Raw genomic sequence first — 17,247 nt, forward strand, 5'->3', positions numbered from 1 at the left:
CGTGTATGTTTTGCATTGCAAAGTCTCTAGTTGTATCGAATTCTTCATTCAGTTATTGCTTTCCAGGGATGCTTTGGCCAGACGGATCTAAATCCATAAACAATCAAAAGGCTCTTCTTTTTCCGGCATTGTATTTCTATTGAGTTTCTAATGAAATCCAGGCCACTGGAAAACTAAACGAGCTGGTTAGACACGTAAAGAGTTTATTGCCTATGTAACTACTGCGCGCAAGTTAAATTTCCTATGGGATTAACATCACTTTCGAAACTTGTGAATTAAATATTTTTGGAACAAAAACATGTTATACGTATATATGGTCGATTACTGTTGTAATGAATATAGTTTCAAAGAATATAGTATTATTTTCGCAAATTTTTATCCTTTTACAAGATACATTTAGGGAAAAAAGTCTCGTCTCTATATTTTGATATTAATTTAACAAACGAAAAGTAAGTTAAGATTAAGATGCAATAACACGACAACAAAAATCAGCGTTATATTTTTAAATTTTAACAAGACTAGTTTTGATGGTTTAACCGAACCATAATCCTCAGCTGCCAAAGCGCAAGTGAACGAGATAAAGTATAGTGATTAGATAAGATAAGAATAGCTGGACAGGAGTTAAGCTACTGACGCCATCTATTGATGAAACAAGAACAAAAACATAATTTCTTTAAAGACTAAAGGCAAAGATAAATTAAAATTAGGATCGTTAACTAGAACAGAAAGGTTTTTTTTTTTTTGATTGGGAAATGCCTCTAGAAAATTTAATTCACCAATGGAAGAGGTTTTTTGAATAATTTTGGCTGCATTTCTTGTTTTATCAATAGATGGCGCCATTAGCTTAACTCCTGTCCAGCCATTCTTATCTTATCTAATCACTACATGTTATCTCGTTCATTTGCGCTTTGACAGCTAAGGATGATGGTTAGGTAAAACTATCGAAACTAGTCCTGTGAAAATTTCAACATATAACGCTGAATTTTGTTGTTCGACTTCTAAATAAATGAAGGGTAAGTTCCGATTATGAATATTTTTTAATCCAGTACTTGATCGGTAAAACCAGGGGAACACTAATAAATCGATCCGGATTCCAGTCCCGGGTAACAGGCGATTCCAGCTGCATGTGAGTTTTCAGGAATTTTCCCAGCTGTGACGGGAAAACAAGAGAGTTTCCCTTGAAACGATCCCTTACAAAGACATCGCTCCCCATAGGCAGGTAGTCAATTTGTGCTTTATCATAGCATAAGTAATCTAACTCAATCCAAATTAAATTTTCAGCCCAAAAAGGACGTTATCCCCCGAATAAGATATTAGTCTAGAAACGGCATTTTGGTTTGATCACTCTATACGTGTACCACTTTTCAGATTGTTAGCACCAAATATTATCGCTCTGCATTATATTTAAAGAAATTAAATAATAAAAAAATTTGGTATGATGGTATGAATATTTGTTGCATTGTGAAAAAAAATGGCACTTGGAGCCCTCAAATTTGGAATAACGTAGTCCTGCACACAAATATGGGTACCTGGAAATCCGAATTTTGAATTGCGATTAGTTTTATTATCCATTTCATAGTTTGTAAAACTTTAACGAATTTTTGATTTAAAAACTCAGCAATTTCAAAGCTATCAGTGGCAAAACTTTACCGAAAAACATTTTAGTTAATTGTACTTATTTACTTATTTGTATTATTTTTAGCAAAGTCCTTCTTATATCGTTACTTATTAAACTAGGACTAATTAAAAAAATTGCGATAGTTATGAATTAAAAAAAAAGGAGAAAACAAGCAGCCTTTCAGATACACCCTAGAAAATTCTCTGAAATGAACCTCAAAAGCTGACACCAGAAGTTTTGAATAACCCACTCACAAGGCAGGTATAACATTTCATAAATGCCAGGAACCCAATTCAGTCTTACGCGTGATCTTCCTTCATTTTAGTTATCAATGCACCTTCTTGGCAAATATAACTCAAGAGGTATATTTTCAGTTGTTATAGAACATAATGCTCATTATCAGTAAGCTTTGCTAAGAGTAATTTTAGTTGCACTTATCCAAAAATATGTAAGCTCAGTTACGAATCTTTGCACAAAGAATAATCTCTTTGTTTGTGAATAAATTCATGTAAAAATAGCATTTTTTCACACTTGAAAAATAATAAGAAAAGAGCACGATTGAGTGGTGAGCATGTGAGGTTTATCTATTTACTTTTAAAATTTATTTACTTTATTTTAAATTCAAAGACTTTCCTTTACTCTCTTTTCACCCATGCTTTTCATGCCAGAATGTGAGATAGCGAGCGTTTGTCCAGATTAAGGTAGAAAGAAGTGCTATTTAAGCGAGAGTTTCGAAAGTTAACTATAGAGCTATTCCAGACTACGTTTTGCTGTAATTATTATATTATCGGCGTTGAGTGTTCTAGCCATTTGACTTTGTCTCGCCGGTTTACTACAAACCAGAGTCTTTCCTGCATGTTAAAGTATTTTGTGAGCCGTTAGGCTAATCTACCACACCTAGAAAGTATTATTTGTTACGTACTTCTGTTAAGCTAGAAGTGCTTGGTTTATTGTAATCCAAGCTGGATCATTTGTTAATTTTATGTTTGAATAAAAGGGTCTTATACACCTTCTTCTAATTTCTGTTTTGTTTCAAAAGGATAGAAAATAATCCTTTTTAAAGTTTATATTGTATGTTCCCAAAGAGACACAGACTTTACAAATATTTACAAATTGTGATGAAGATAATTTGTAGTAATTTCTCTGCAAGGTTACAAACGTCATCAGAATCTAAACACCATCAAATGACAAGCTGTAGTAAGAAATAAAGAAGTTTGTGATTACTTACATGTAAACATAAGCGTTTTTATTTATGCATCCAAGAAAAATTTAATAAATAAGAGAAAAAAAAACTCGGTTGTCATTATTTATTCTAAAACCGTGTCCCAATCGGTAAGTTTTCTCTGAAAACTTAAAAAGTTCTGTAATTTGTTTACTTTTAGTTTAAATGAACGTAAGTTATTTAATGATTTAACATGTAAGAGCTGTTGGAAAGAAACGTTAATTTAAGAATTTAATATTTAGCTATCAATATATTAGAATTACAAAGCGCAAACAACAAAAATGCCTTGCAGGTAAGAAATAAAGAATAAATGTAAATTTGAATTTTGTTCTTTTTGCGATATTATTAGTATCGCTTTTGATAAATATTCAATACGTTTCATATATAGTTAAGATCTATTTAAAAAATTTTTAGCCCAAAAGAGCAATTTGCCCGGAAGGGCTACTAATTTCGTTTTGGCATTTTTGCGTTGGTTCACTATAAACGACGAATCATTTCTCAAATTGTTGCCACCAAATATTAGAACTCTGCATTACATTTAAAGAAATTAAATAAAGAAGAATCTGTACAAATGTATGAATGTTTCTCCTATTGAGAAAAAACAACGGTACCTAGAGACATTCAATTTTGAATACTGTAGACCTCCTCTTGAGTATGGGCACCTGGAATCCCAAATTTGTAATTTGTAATTCGTTTTATTATCGATTTCATGTTTTTTAAAACTTTAACAAATTTTTTATTAAGAAACTCAACTATTTCAAAGCGAAGAATGGCAACACTGTACGAAAAAAAAATAATAATAATAATTTTTATCTCTAGCGCGAGACTGTGTATCGGGAATTCTAAACATATGCTCTTTTAAAATTGTTTTGGGATATCGCTGTTGAATTGAATTTTATGTGGTTTAAGGGAGAGGAACATGATATTTTATAAAGGTAACACACAAAACGTTAAAAGAAAGGCCCCTTTGGGCATAATATAAAATCTGAAGGCTTTCATTTTTTTAAATGAAAATTGTTATTTTATTTAAAAAAAAAAGGATTTTGGCTTGTCAGCTGTTTTCAGATTCCGCGCGCAATTTGAGTATGAGACCACTGTAATTAGTGATGCTCCAAGATTAATCCTTTCATTTTTTGAATGAGTTTATGAGCGTTTATCCTTTACTTGGACAATTAATTACGTATCATAATCATCTATTATAAATTAATTATTTGCCAAATCTTTTAATTCAAAGATTATGCATTGAACCGTGAGCGATTCCTAGCACGTGTGCGTTCAGCACGCTTGATTCTAGTCGTTAGATAAAAAGCACCGTGTCAGTCGAAGATGACATATACTTCCTGTTAGTAACCGATCCATTTGTGAAACTTTGTTTAAATATCCGCTTCGAAGATAAATATTTACATTTATTCATGTATATACCAATAGTTTTCAAACTGTGCTCTGACATGGAGTACCGTGAATCAAAATAAAAATTCGAAAAGAAAATTATGAAACCCTTTCACCAGTTGAACAGTATTTATAAAATAAAAAGTATAAAGATACTTTTAATTATAATTTAATATTAATAAGAGACTTCGTGCTTGAACTACCAACATTCTGAATGAATTAAACACATATTTTCAAAGACTGAATGCACATTTTGCAAGAATTAAAGAGAAAAAAAATTAATGCCCTGGTTTTAAAACTTAATATATGGTTGAAGAGGAGGCTATGTAAAGTATTCCCAAAGCTGAACAGTTTTCTAAAGGAAAAAGAATTTAATTTAGATGATAGTGTTAAAAATTATCTGCCGCCCAACTGGGATAGTTGGTTAGGGATGCTGACTGCAGTACTGAAGAGAAGGGTTCGAATACCGGAGAAGGCATGGATGTTCGTAAATGTATAGTGTCCGTACTGCATGGTAGCATTCTAAATATGCGGCGAGTATATATAGAGGGTGATTCTAAATTGTTTTTAAAAATTAAGACGGATGATAGTACTCATCCAGATGAGCAATAATTACCATAGAACATAGGGTCGCATTCCACTCTGAGAGGCAGAAAAGAGGAATATTAGAATTTCAACCTGAACTTACAGCAGCGTTGGGAGAGCGAATGAACGAGACCAAAAGTTTCACAATCAGTTTATCGAAAAACTCACAGAGACTGCACAAAACGGATAAAACCGAAAACTCAGGGTTCGAGTGTTAATTGGAGCCCAGACTTTGATGGCAAACGCTCAAATGCACATCTTTTGGTTGGCAAGGTCGGTTAAGATAGCTTTACCGCAAAGCGGGTTTAGGGTTGACAGAAAGTGGCAAGGAAAGACAGTGTTGCCAGATTTGGAGCGAAATAGCCTATTTGGCGACAAAACAGGCGATACCCCGTAGACGAAGCGAGAACATTCTGGAACAAATTCTTACCGGTTTTCCCGAGAATTTTTTCGAAAGCAGGTCAAAAGCTATATATAACCTGCCTGTACACGGAGTGAGAGAGTATCCTGAGTTCAGTAGAAGAGTCTCGAGTTCAGAGATTAGCTTGAGAGCGATCGACCGAGTCGGCAGCTGTACTGTTAGTACTTTTAAAATAAGTGCTCTTTTACTGCATTCGTAAACACTAACTCTCTTACTATTCTTAAATACTCTATAAGTAAGTGCTGTTTTACGTACAAGACTCTAACTCTCTATCTGTTCCTAAAGACTCTACAAGTACCTGCTGATTCGTAAACACACACACACAAAAATTGTTGTGACTTATCTCACTTTTTTGTCCTTAACCAGCTCAATCCGCGAATTTCATTTTGGCAAGAAGCCCAGAACTGCGTCTGCCATTGCACGGGTCCTGGGCACATTATAAATGAACAGAACGACTTTGCCCAGTTCCTTCCCAGTTTTGAAGGACAGTCTCTCGAAGGAGGAATACAAGGGTATTCTTATCCTCTTCCAATCCTCTACCGGTACCTCTACCTCTATCCTTCTTATCCTCTACCGGTAAACGACTCTAGAAGACTTTCGGCTCGCTGTGTATTTCAAGTGCCCTCATGCGGTAAAGATATTATACACTTATAAACATTCAGACCTTTATGGGATTCGAGCCCGGAATCAGCGATCTGGCACCCAGCAAAACTAATCATTATACTATCGGGACAGCGAAACTGGTTTTAACTGAGCCATTAGGTTATTTTGATGGTAGAGACGTGAAAATGAGCAATGCCCTCGCCGGTACTCGAACTTGGACCTCTTCAATACGCGCCGAGTGTGTTAACCGTTACATCACGAAGGCATTCTGGAAGGAGGGAGAAAGTACCTTATAACTTCATTAGAGAATTTTTTAAATTATAATGAATACCCTTAATTGAAGTTTCTCCTTCTTTGTCATTAAATCTTTAATATATCTGTTCATGCTCTTAAATAAAACAGGTTTAAGTGCAACACGTGAAAGAACTTTGTTTACTTTTTCTCTCTTCTTCATGATTTTAAAGCTATACTTCATTTATCAATGCCAAAAGAATCAAAATCTTTAAAATTTTACACGCCATTTCATCCTTTTGTAATTTTAGTATTAATGTAAAAAAAAAAAAGGAAGAAACTTTTAAAAGCATATTGTTATGCAAATCGAGATGAATTTCCCTGCTGTTTATTTTGTTTTCCTTTGCGAGTTCTTACATTTCATTGTAGAATCACAGAATGCATATATGTCATGGCTTAACGGCATTCACACTAGTTTCGTAGAACAAAGCATACGAGTAGAAACCGCGAGTAAAAAAAAAAAATTAAGACCATAAAGCTAAGATTCAGTTTAAAGAGCATTCGCTTTCCAAAGAAAGAACAAAAAGTCGTAATAAAAAAAAACCTGTTGCTAAAGAAACAAAACTGCGTTTAAATAAAATAAAAGCGGTAAGATATAAAAGAAACGCGTTGCACAATGCTGTAATTCGAACATTTGGATGAAAGGAATTCTTCAAGATGCCAGTTGAAGGAAAGTAATAATAACATGACGCATAGCGACCTCTATTGTGCATAAAAAAAAGCTTCGTCTGATTATACCAGCTTCGTCTGACTTTGCGTTTTTTAAAAAAAGGTTGTAGGTCAAAAAGGCAGGTCAAATATATTTTAATTGATTGTTAAAGGTAAAGTGAATTTAAGCATATGCAATTCTTCGTATTATACATAGAAAATTGATTCCATTACGAAGGATTCAAAAGCAAAATGAATGAATATCAACATGCGTTTCTAAGGCATTTTCTCACTTTTCGTGAAAATGAGGCCATCAGGTTTACAACCCAATAATTAATTGTAAAGAATGAAATTTCGAAATGTTGTTCCTCTGCCGTATTCTAAATCTGCTGCTTAGGCCACAAATAATCATTCCGATTTCTGAAGAATAAAACCTTACTTGTTTAATTTAAATAGAGTATTACTTTCATTACTCGTTGTAATAGCATAAAACTATGACATTGCAATGACATTGTGTGGCATATAATGAAAACGAAGCGATATGCTATTTTCTTCGGTGAGCTTTTAATGTCAAATGAAGCATTAAATTCTATATCATATAAAGACTATTTAAAGAATTTTTAACTTTACTTTGATAAAACAGTTCTCTGAATTTGAGATAAACGTAGGTTTCTAAATTTATGAAATTTCAGGAGTGTTCAAAGCGGTCTCCTTCAGCATCAATGCACTTCTGTAGACGAGTTTTCACAGATCAAATGCCTCAAACCCTTCATTTTGGGGAATCGATGGAAAAAATGCATTTATACCATCATCAGTCTCATCTTTGGAATGAAAACGACGTCCGCATATGTTTTTTTTTTTTTTATGTTAAAAAGTAGCCAAAAGTCACACATAGCTAGATTAGGTGAATAGGGGGATGTTCTATCACTCTGATATGTTTATTATTCAAGAAACTCGAACAATCAAGCTGGCTGAATGAGAAGATACATTGTCATGGTGGAGCATGGGTCTTCTAACATTCACTTCCTGAAGAGTTTCTGGAAGACACATAGTGGTCTGGTAGTTAGCGGTAACTGTACTCTGTCCCTTCCAACTTGATAGCTTAGATATATCATGAATTCAATATATTTTTATTTAAATCAGTCAAATTCAAAAGTAAAAGCATAATTTTCTTAAGAACTGCTTTATTGCTTTTAATTGGTTTAGTTTGTTATTTAATAACAGACGTATTAAATATGAAAGAATGATATCTTACATTTTTCCTAACGGCAGCAGATTCGAATGAAAAGTGAAACAACGCAAAATCGTGTTTCCAGACTCTTTGGGGCATTTTAGCCCAATGGATCATTTTGCCTAGAAGGGCTATTAATTTCATTTTGATATTTTGGGTTGGTTCACTATAAACGGCATTTAACTTTTCAAATTGTTGCCATCAAATATTACAGCCCTGCATTATATTTAAAGAAATTAAATAATGAAGAATCTGCATGAATGTATGTATGTTTCTCGCACTGGGAAAAAACAACGGTTTCTAGAGACATCAAATTTTGAATAACGCAGTAATCCACTCGAAGATGGGCATCTGGAAGCCCAAATTTAGGATATGGAATGTTTTTTATTATCTATTTCATATTTTGTAAAACTTTAAGGAATTTTTGATGAACAAACTCAATGGTTTCAAAGTGTGCAATGGCAACACCGTACGGGGAAAAATTATCTCCAACGCGCTAGACTGTGGCTCACAAATTCTAAAGATATGTTCTTTTTAAATCATTTTGTAATACTGCTGTTGACATGAATTTTATGGCATAAGTGCGAAGAACATCACATTTAATAAATAAAGGAAACACACAAAACGTTACAAAAATGTCCCTTTGAGCGTAATATAAAATCTGAAAATTTTCAGTTTTTTTTTTTTTTTTTTTTTTTTTTTTTTTTTTTTTTGTTTCAGTTTTTATTTATTTTTTTTTTTAATTTTTTTGTTTAAAAAACTTTTTATTTTGGTTTTAAAAAATTTTAGCCTGTTATCAGATAAGAGATCTTACATTCGGCTGGCAAGCAATTTGAGTCTAAGACCGCCGCAGTAAAGAACAGGAATAAGCAAATTAAATAATTATCGCATTATAATTTTCCTCATAATTCCATTTACACAATCAAAAATAAATGAAGAGTAGTAGAATTACAGAGTTGTGTTAATTAAGTGATTATCATAACGTGACTTTGTGATGACATATCATTACCATAATTCCTCGCGTGTAAAGAACGAAATACATTCGAGATGAATGGAATACTTGTTTTTTCCCATGCCGACCCGAAAAGCGGAATTGAAAAGAATTTCTTTCCACAGAATGTTCTTTTTACGAATGTCTTTGTTTGAGATAGGCATCCTCCCTCCCCAACTTCTTTTGTAAGCAAAAACTTCACTTTTCTTATTCAGTGACACATAAAATGGACGACTAAAATGTTTACGCGATCCCATTTCTCGAGTTTTTCTATTATTATTAGGCATTTCTCTTTTTAAATACGGAGCTCTTATGGCTGGACGAGGAATTTGCCTAATAATATATAAATGTCATAGAAAACTTTTGCGATTTATGATGTTTGTTATTAATGTAAACTTTTAAAAGCAAGCTCGGAATGCATTTCTTAAAACCCTATTCGTTCGGCCGTTGCAAATGAAGTATTAAAAATCCGTTTAGGTAAAAGATTCCATGAATGTATAAAATTTCCTTAAATATATTTAATGCTCATATATGTACAAATATATAATTCTGAATATATCTTTTATGGCTAATAGCTCTTACTGGTAAGACTCATTGGGTTAGTTACATCGGTTGATATCAGGATACGTTATCCCTCGGTGTCAGGATAATCCATTGATTACATACAAGCAAAAGGCATTTTTAAAACGGTATTGTTTTGCTATAATTGAAAATAAATTCCCACATATCATGAAGTACTTGAAAGTAGATTAGTTCTACGATAATTTAAGAACAAAACTGTCATATTTTACTTTTGACTAGAAATAAATCTAGTAAAATTCTAGAGGGCAATAGTAAGAAAAATAAAGAATATATAAAAGATAAATTATAATTTAAATTAACCGAGTAAATTGATTTCCCTTCCCTATTCTAAAAATAGTAGTCTCTCTTTGCACTGCGTCATTTCGAGATTAATCCGTGTCCAAAATTAATTTTACAGCAGTATTAATTATCCAATAAAAATGCATTGAGATCCAAACTTAACTGAGTCTGAACTAAGATTTCATCCTGAATATAACGCACTCGCTTGCTACTCTTCGGCCTAGCTGGACTGCTGTCTGCTGCTTCCTTTTTACTGCAAAGTGTCAAAAATGTAAACATTTTGAAATACGCATAAATAATGTGGCAAGTCGCTTGTGGCCGCAACATGTTTACTGAAATAAAATGAAGTTTTAATTTGCCTGGGCTGGTTTCGTATTCATTGTACATCGGCATTTTAGTATTCTACGCAATCAAAATTCTTGTTCTTCATTACGGATTCAACCTTCTACGTTCTACACCGTCAATTTTGTAAAGTCCAATTTTAATACATACATATATGTAATGATATTTTTAAATCAATTGATTAAATTAAATTCTAATAATATTGCTTAATAATGTGTTGGCGATTCTCCACCTAAATTGCATCCCTGTTCCTAAATTTTGACGAAATCCTTTCTTTAGTATAAAATATATTAACCTGTCGGCGCCCGTCAAATCGCCAAACTCATAAATCTGTCATATTACATAAAGTCCTTAAGGACACTCCTGATGAGAAGATAGCGTCACCTCGTGATTTCAATTAATATCGCTGATTGGATGAGCCTCGTGACGCACACATATGTATAAGTAGGGCTTCTGCTCAAGGTACGACAGAAACGCTTGTGAGATGGATGCTGAAATAAACCTACCATTTTATATTCGAAAATTTGTCTCATTCCTGTTGTCCCGGCTGCACAAAACAAATAATGTATGTGAAATTACATTTCATATATATGTGTGTAGGATATAACAAAATACGATAGCTGCTTTAATAATAATTGGCGACCTCAAAATTAACGATTCTAGATTTGGAGCTCTTCCCCTAAATTCATCTATTCTCCCAAATTCGAGATCCTTCTATGTTATATAACCAATCATAACTTGTCTCAACAATTACATCAGACTTAGTATAAATCCTCTTGTTGCAATAAACTACGTCATTCCATTCCTTTCCCTAAGTGCTGCTCTGCCAACCTCGGCCGCTTCGCTTCTCAAATACCTAATTAATTTCTTTTAAAATATCAATGTACATTGAAATTTATCATATTTAATTTGATTGAAAAAGAGTAAAGCGCCCTATCCTCTCAACGACTCAAAATATAATTAAATATTTTATCTGAAGGTGTGCGTTTGAGACTATGATGATTCAAAAAACAATAGAGCTGTCACGTCACTTTTACATTAAAAGCATTTCGAAATTTTCGAATGGCAGCTCCAACCTTTTTTTTTTTTTTTTTTTTTTCCCTTCGGGAATAGATCGGCGGATTGTAAACCAAAAATGGTGTTGGAATGATGACGAAAACTTCCGGTGTAAAACATTTGCAAAGAAGAGCATCGTAAAAGACCAGTGACAAAAAACTTTCGCTGGAATTACAAGTTTTCAACGTGCCAGCCTCCGCAGACAATAACGCATTTCATAGATTGTTGACAGCAATGACAAAAGTAACATCGTAGAAAGAATCTGTAAAACTTCACGTTTTATGACATCTTTCAATTCCGAAAAATCTCGTGGATTTGATGAGTACATTCTAGATTTCAGATAACCTCAAGACCAGAAATCCATTGGAGTGAGGTCGGAGGGTCGCAGTAGCGCCGAAATTGCGAAGTTACTCTATGTTGAAACTTTTTACACGTTGAAATCTAACAAATAACAGTATCTGATAACAACAAATAGCAATATTTGAAATTTCATTTCGACTGGTTGACCGGATAGGCCGCTAAGGCTTCATATTGTTACATGCGTACGTCTTGGTAATAGATTCAATGCACAAGTCCGATAAAAGGTTAATAAAATTTATTCTTATCAGAAGAAAGCGTAACAAAACGCTGGATTTTTCCTCAAAGATATTCGTACAGTATCATAGTATCACGCAATATAATCAGTAGCTATATCTGAAACTACTAAAACGTTAAATAGAACTCAATCCAAAACTCAGAGAACGCAAATCCGATCTCAGTACGAATTCGCTACGATCAACAACTAAGTAAACAACAACTGAGCTGAGATGTTCTCTCTCTGGCTTTTATAGCTTTTTATATTGGCCGCACGAGAGAGTTCCAAGCAATTTTTGGAAAGCAAAAAGAGTAGAATTAGTTAGCATTTTAGAAACAGTCAACTAAATTCGAAATCCGTAACAATATATTGTGGAAGTTATATAGGTAGATAGATACAGGGTGTCTAAAAAGACCGTTGTGAAACTTAACGTGCTGGTCTTTCATATCATGAGAAACAAGATTTGCATAGAAATTTGTGTTCGAAAATGCGAACGGTGACTGCTGGAGGGCAATGTTCGTAGGCGTAGACGAGAAGAAAGGAAGGATGTCGAAAGATTTGTTAATATGGCTTATATTAAAGAACATGGTTAAATCACAGAAGATGCTCAAAATTCCTTGTAATAATAGATGTTCGCCACAATGCACGCTTCACTACGTCGACGCATCGATTCACAGACCCGTTCGAAATCGGTAGGTATGTCATAAATACGTGCCCCCGCTTCCACGATCCTGGCGACAAGATCGGTGGAAATGCAGTGGGACACCCAATGTTTACTATAAGTAATGTAGGTATAGTCCCACTACACTTCGGTTTATTTTTAAAATTAATATTCAAAATAGTACATAGTATAACAGTATAAATAGTATATAGATATTTTAATTGATATCATATCTATTAGATATAATTGTATGTATGTATTTTAATTATGGCAAAGCACACTAGGGCTATCTGCCTAAGAGGAGGGATGCCTTTCGTGGAGGACTTTCTAAGGGAAACTGGCTCGTATACACGTTACACATGGGGAAAACCACGAAAACGCCCATGCAGCCAGCCCGTTCGCGGGATTCGAACCTCGGACCGAACTACCAGTGTTCAGCGTCTTTACCGCTCGGCCGCTGGTGGGCCATTAGATATAATTATAGAAGTTATAATAGGTATAATAATAGTAGGCTAACAGTCATAATTTATAACAGTTCATAATAGTTCCATGAGATAAAGTTTATTATATGAATCTGTATCTTCTTCCTCTTCTTTTTTTTTTTTTTTTTTTTTTTTTTTTTTTTTTTTTTACTACATCATTATTATTGCAAGAGTTTCTTTTTAAGATAATTAGATAATAAATGTTTTAAATGAATTGCAGCTTCAAAAATGAGTTTTGACATTAATTACTTTAGTGCTCACATAAATTTTTGCCTATTGAAGATAGATATTTGATTGTATTTTCTATTTTATTTTTTAAATGTTTTTTGGTAATTGTAAAACGAAAGAAGGCATTGATATTTGAATTAGACAATTTAATAGGAGTTGACTTTGTTAAGGGACATTGAGTGATATAATGGATTGGATCACCTTTATTTCCACATACACATTGCTCAGAGTTTGAGATGTTGAATCTGAAGAAGTATGGTGACAAGATCCATGACTGATGTCCTGTCGTCTCGAACACCATCGATTTCATGTATCCCCACGGGTAGAAATCCAGGGCAGTCAGGTCGGAGGGTCGCGATGGCCATGTGGCTAGTCTGTTTCTCCAAATCCATCTATCAGGATATGACCTGTAGCTGCTGGAATCTCAACCATCAGATCCAGCAACACTCTTTCCACAAAATGTCACACAAAATATCCATAAAGAACTGAGTTAGTATACCGATTCATCCTTCTTCTATAAAGTCCTCGCCTGAAATGTTTACACTCCCCACTCTCCCATAAGCCTGTGAATATTGTCTAGCGGTCGTCGTTCACATTTTCGGACACAAGTGCCTATGCAAATCTTGTTTGTCATGACGTGATAGACCTGCATGTTAAGTTTGACAACGACCTTTTAAAACACTCTGTATATAAGATATAAAATATGAAAGAAAAGTACTAACTTTAAGGTGGCAATACCCTTTTTATTCCTCATTTTAATTTGGCTACCTCTTTTCTTGTCCTAACCTAAAGAGTTCATCAAAATGGCTTGTCCTAATCTAAAGTGCTCATTTAAAGTGCTTGTTTTCATCTAAAGCGCTCATTTAAAAATGGCTTTTCCTAATTTAAAGTGCTTATTTTATGAATCGAAAGAGCGTCATCTCAAAATTTATCTTTCATGCCATCTTATGTAACCCTGCAAACTGTTATCAAATCACAGATCAAAATGTTAACAAAGAACAATTCAATAAATATCGCTGCAGCTAAATGCGTATCTTCTTTCCGCTTTCCTTTCGCACTGTTTAGCACATGTCATTTCGCTGCTCATTGCCTTCCATTGCCTAAAAGATGTGATAAGCTGTGGGAGATAAATATTGAGGTGCTTATTGCATTCATAATCATCATACATCTCAAGATTATCCAGCAGTAAATTAAGTCTTGTTATAGTATGTACCCGTCTGCAAGTTTTTCTTCTCCGTGTTACACCTATGACGCTACCACCTCTTGCCAAGTTGATACAGAGTCATCATTCTAATGACGTAGTAAAACCGACTGCATAAATCCACTGGTATGTTTAATAAGAAATATTTAATATTTTTATGAAAAGGCACTTAGCTGATCTCATGAAAATCATTATGCACGTTTTGCGGTTTCTTTTTTTTTTTTTTTTTTTTTTTTTTTAAGGGATAACTCTTTTAGGTGACTGGACACTCGAGCGGTTAATTTTTTAAGAAATACATAGATCTAATTCTAATTCTAAACATTCTAAAGATAAGCTGTTTTTAAATATTTTGTAATTTTGATGTTGAATTTCATGTTTAAGTGCGCAGAAAGCGTTGCTTAATAATATAGCTAAAAAGACAGAAAACGTTTGTTAGAGGAGTGTATCTAGAAGGAAACTGGTAACCTACGATGCTCAGGAAGAGTATCAAAATACTTAGCAAATCTTCTTACGCGCTATCAATTTCTGAATCTTTTCATATTTTCTTTCTTTCCTCCTGTCTCCTTCTTTTTGTTCATTAATTATTTTATGAGTTTTAGATAACATATCATTTTATAAAACTTATTTTCTTATCTTTTTAATTTTAAATACACGTTATCAGTCAAATTATTGAAATCAAAAATCGTTTTTAAACTGTCAATAATAATCCTGTTACTTTTAATAGTCGGAAAAAATTCAACGATTCTGCTTTAATCTTAAAAAAATATAATAAAAAATCTGAAAGGTGTCAGATTTTAAATTACGTCCAAAGGGGCATTTTTTAACGTTTTGTGTGTTACCTTTATTTATTAAATATCATGTTCTTTGCGCTTAAACCATAAAATCAGTTCAGTAGCAATGTCGCAAAATAATTTTAAAATGAGCTTATCTTTAGAATTTCCGATACACACTTCCGCGCCCGCTGGAGATAAAAAGTTTTTTTTTTTTTTTGTTTTTTTTTTTTTTGTTTTTTTTGTTTTGTTTTGTTTGTTATTATTCCCCGCAGAGTGTTGTCATTGCTCGCTTTGAAATGGTTGCGTTTATTACTGAAAAATTCGTTAAAGGTTTACAAAAGATGAAACCGATAATAAACAAATTCTAAATTTTAAATTTGGTCTTCCACATGCCTATATTCGTAGGAAGATTACATCATTCAAAATTCGATGGCTCTATGTACCGCTGTTTTATCACAATGCGAGAAATATACATACAGTTATGCAGATTTTTTATTATTTAATTTCTTCAAATATAATGCAAGACTATTAACATTTGGTGGCAACAGTTTGAAAAGTGAAACGGACATTTATAGTGATGCAACGCAAAGCTGCAAAACGAAAACAATAGTCCTTCAGGGACAAATCCCCTTTGGACTAAAAAGTGTCAGAAATTAAATTTTCATATTTAATTTTTTTAAATCTAAATTAAGTTTTGAAAGCAAAATTATATTCACCACACCGCATTTTCTGTTTTATTATTTACTATGTACTCTGTCGTTAGGGACTACATGGCAAGGGACGGATGCCCTGTGGGGGACTTTTTGAAGAAAATTCACCCATATCCGCGTTGCACATAGAGCAAACCACGAAACAGCCGTAAAACTAATGTGTTCGCGGGGACTTGAACACCAGACCGAACTAACAGTGTTAGCTGCTCTTACCCCTCGTACAATGCTGGGCCTCATCACATTATATTACCTTCAATTGATGAGAGGCAAAATGCGAGTTCGATATCTTATCAGTTACTAAAAATGGATTGGAAAGTTTTCACCATAGCGACAAATACCGTAAATAAAGCGAGCAAAAACGTACAAATAAATAAATTATAACACATAAATAAATAAGCGGCTTATAATAAAATCAATCAATCAGTCAAATCTGAAAGTTTTTAGATTTTAACAGGCACCCAAAAGAGTTTGTTAAGGTTTTTTTACGCTCTCGCAGTCACAGTCTACCAGTCTGTTGTTACACTCCCACTAACCCCCTTTTTTAATGTCTTTTTAGCTTTATTATTAGGCATCATTTCTTTGCGCCTACACCATATACAATTATACAATTCAACAATTTTAAAAACAGCATACCATTATTTGTTTAGAATTTCCGATGCAGCGTTAAGTAATGGCATGATTTTTTTTTTTTTTTTTTTTTTTTTTTTTTTTCCGTTTTCTCAGTTCATCCTATAAATGTTCAGTTTTCTTACTAAGATGGCTTTCCAAAACTTTTTTCTTTCTTTTATTATTAACGTTGTAGAGACATTAGCACTTTTTTGGAGGCCGAAGAGATGAAAAATTAGCAAACACCATCGCCGGGAACCGAACCATGGACCTCTGGAATACCGGCGCAGCGTGCAGAATCACTACACCACGAAAGACGCTAAGAAAGCGGGAGAAATACCTTATAACGTATGGTGTGTTTACTCGGTTTATTAATTATCACGTTTTTGGCGCCACATAAAATTCGATTCAACAGCAAAATCACGAAATATTTAAAAACAGCATGTCTTTAGAATTTCCGAGAGACAGTCTAGCGCTGGAGATAGAAGTGTTTTACTGCATTCAGTATTTCCATTGCTCGCTTTAAAATCTTTGAGTCTGTTCACCAAAAAGTCGTTAAAGTTTTACAAAAGATGAAACAGATAATAAAACCTATTCCAGACTCCAAATTTGGGCTTCCGGGCGCTCGTGTTAGGGTAGAGGAGTACGTTATTCAAAATTTGTCACATTTGGAGAAATATGCATACTTTCATCCAGATTCTTCATTATTTAAGTTCTTGAAATGTATTACAGTATAAGGTATTTCTCCCACCTC

At 33.6% G+C, this 17,247-nt stretch overlaps 1 long non-coding RNA gene across 1 annotated transcript in view; it reads left to right on the forward strand.

Annotated features, from left to right (window-relative positions):
• The first annotated feature begins 14,268 nt into the window (after positions 1-14,268).
• Positions 14,269-17,247, forward strand: part of LOC146996107 (uncharacterized) — an 80,173-nt gene continuing 77,194 nt past the window's right edge. Inside the window, exon 1 of the long non-coding RNA XR_015041945.1 lies at positions 14,269-14,530. This is a non-coding gene — a long non-coding RNA (uncharacterized LOC146996107). The remainder of the gene's footprint in view (positions 14,531-17,247) is intronic.

Source organism: Stegodyphus dumicola, chromosome 7 (assembly GCF_044657685.1).
Source record: "Stegodyphus dumicola isolate Sdum_Otavi_A_Nest chromosome 7, ASM4465768v1".
NCBI classification, from domain to species: Eukaryota; Metazoa; Arthropoda; class Arachnida; order Araneae; family Eresidae; genus Stegodyphus; species Stegodyphus dumicola.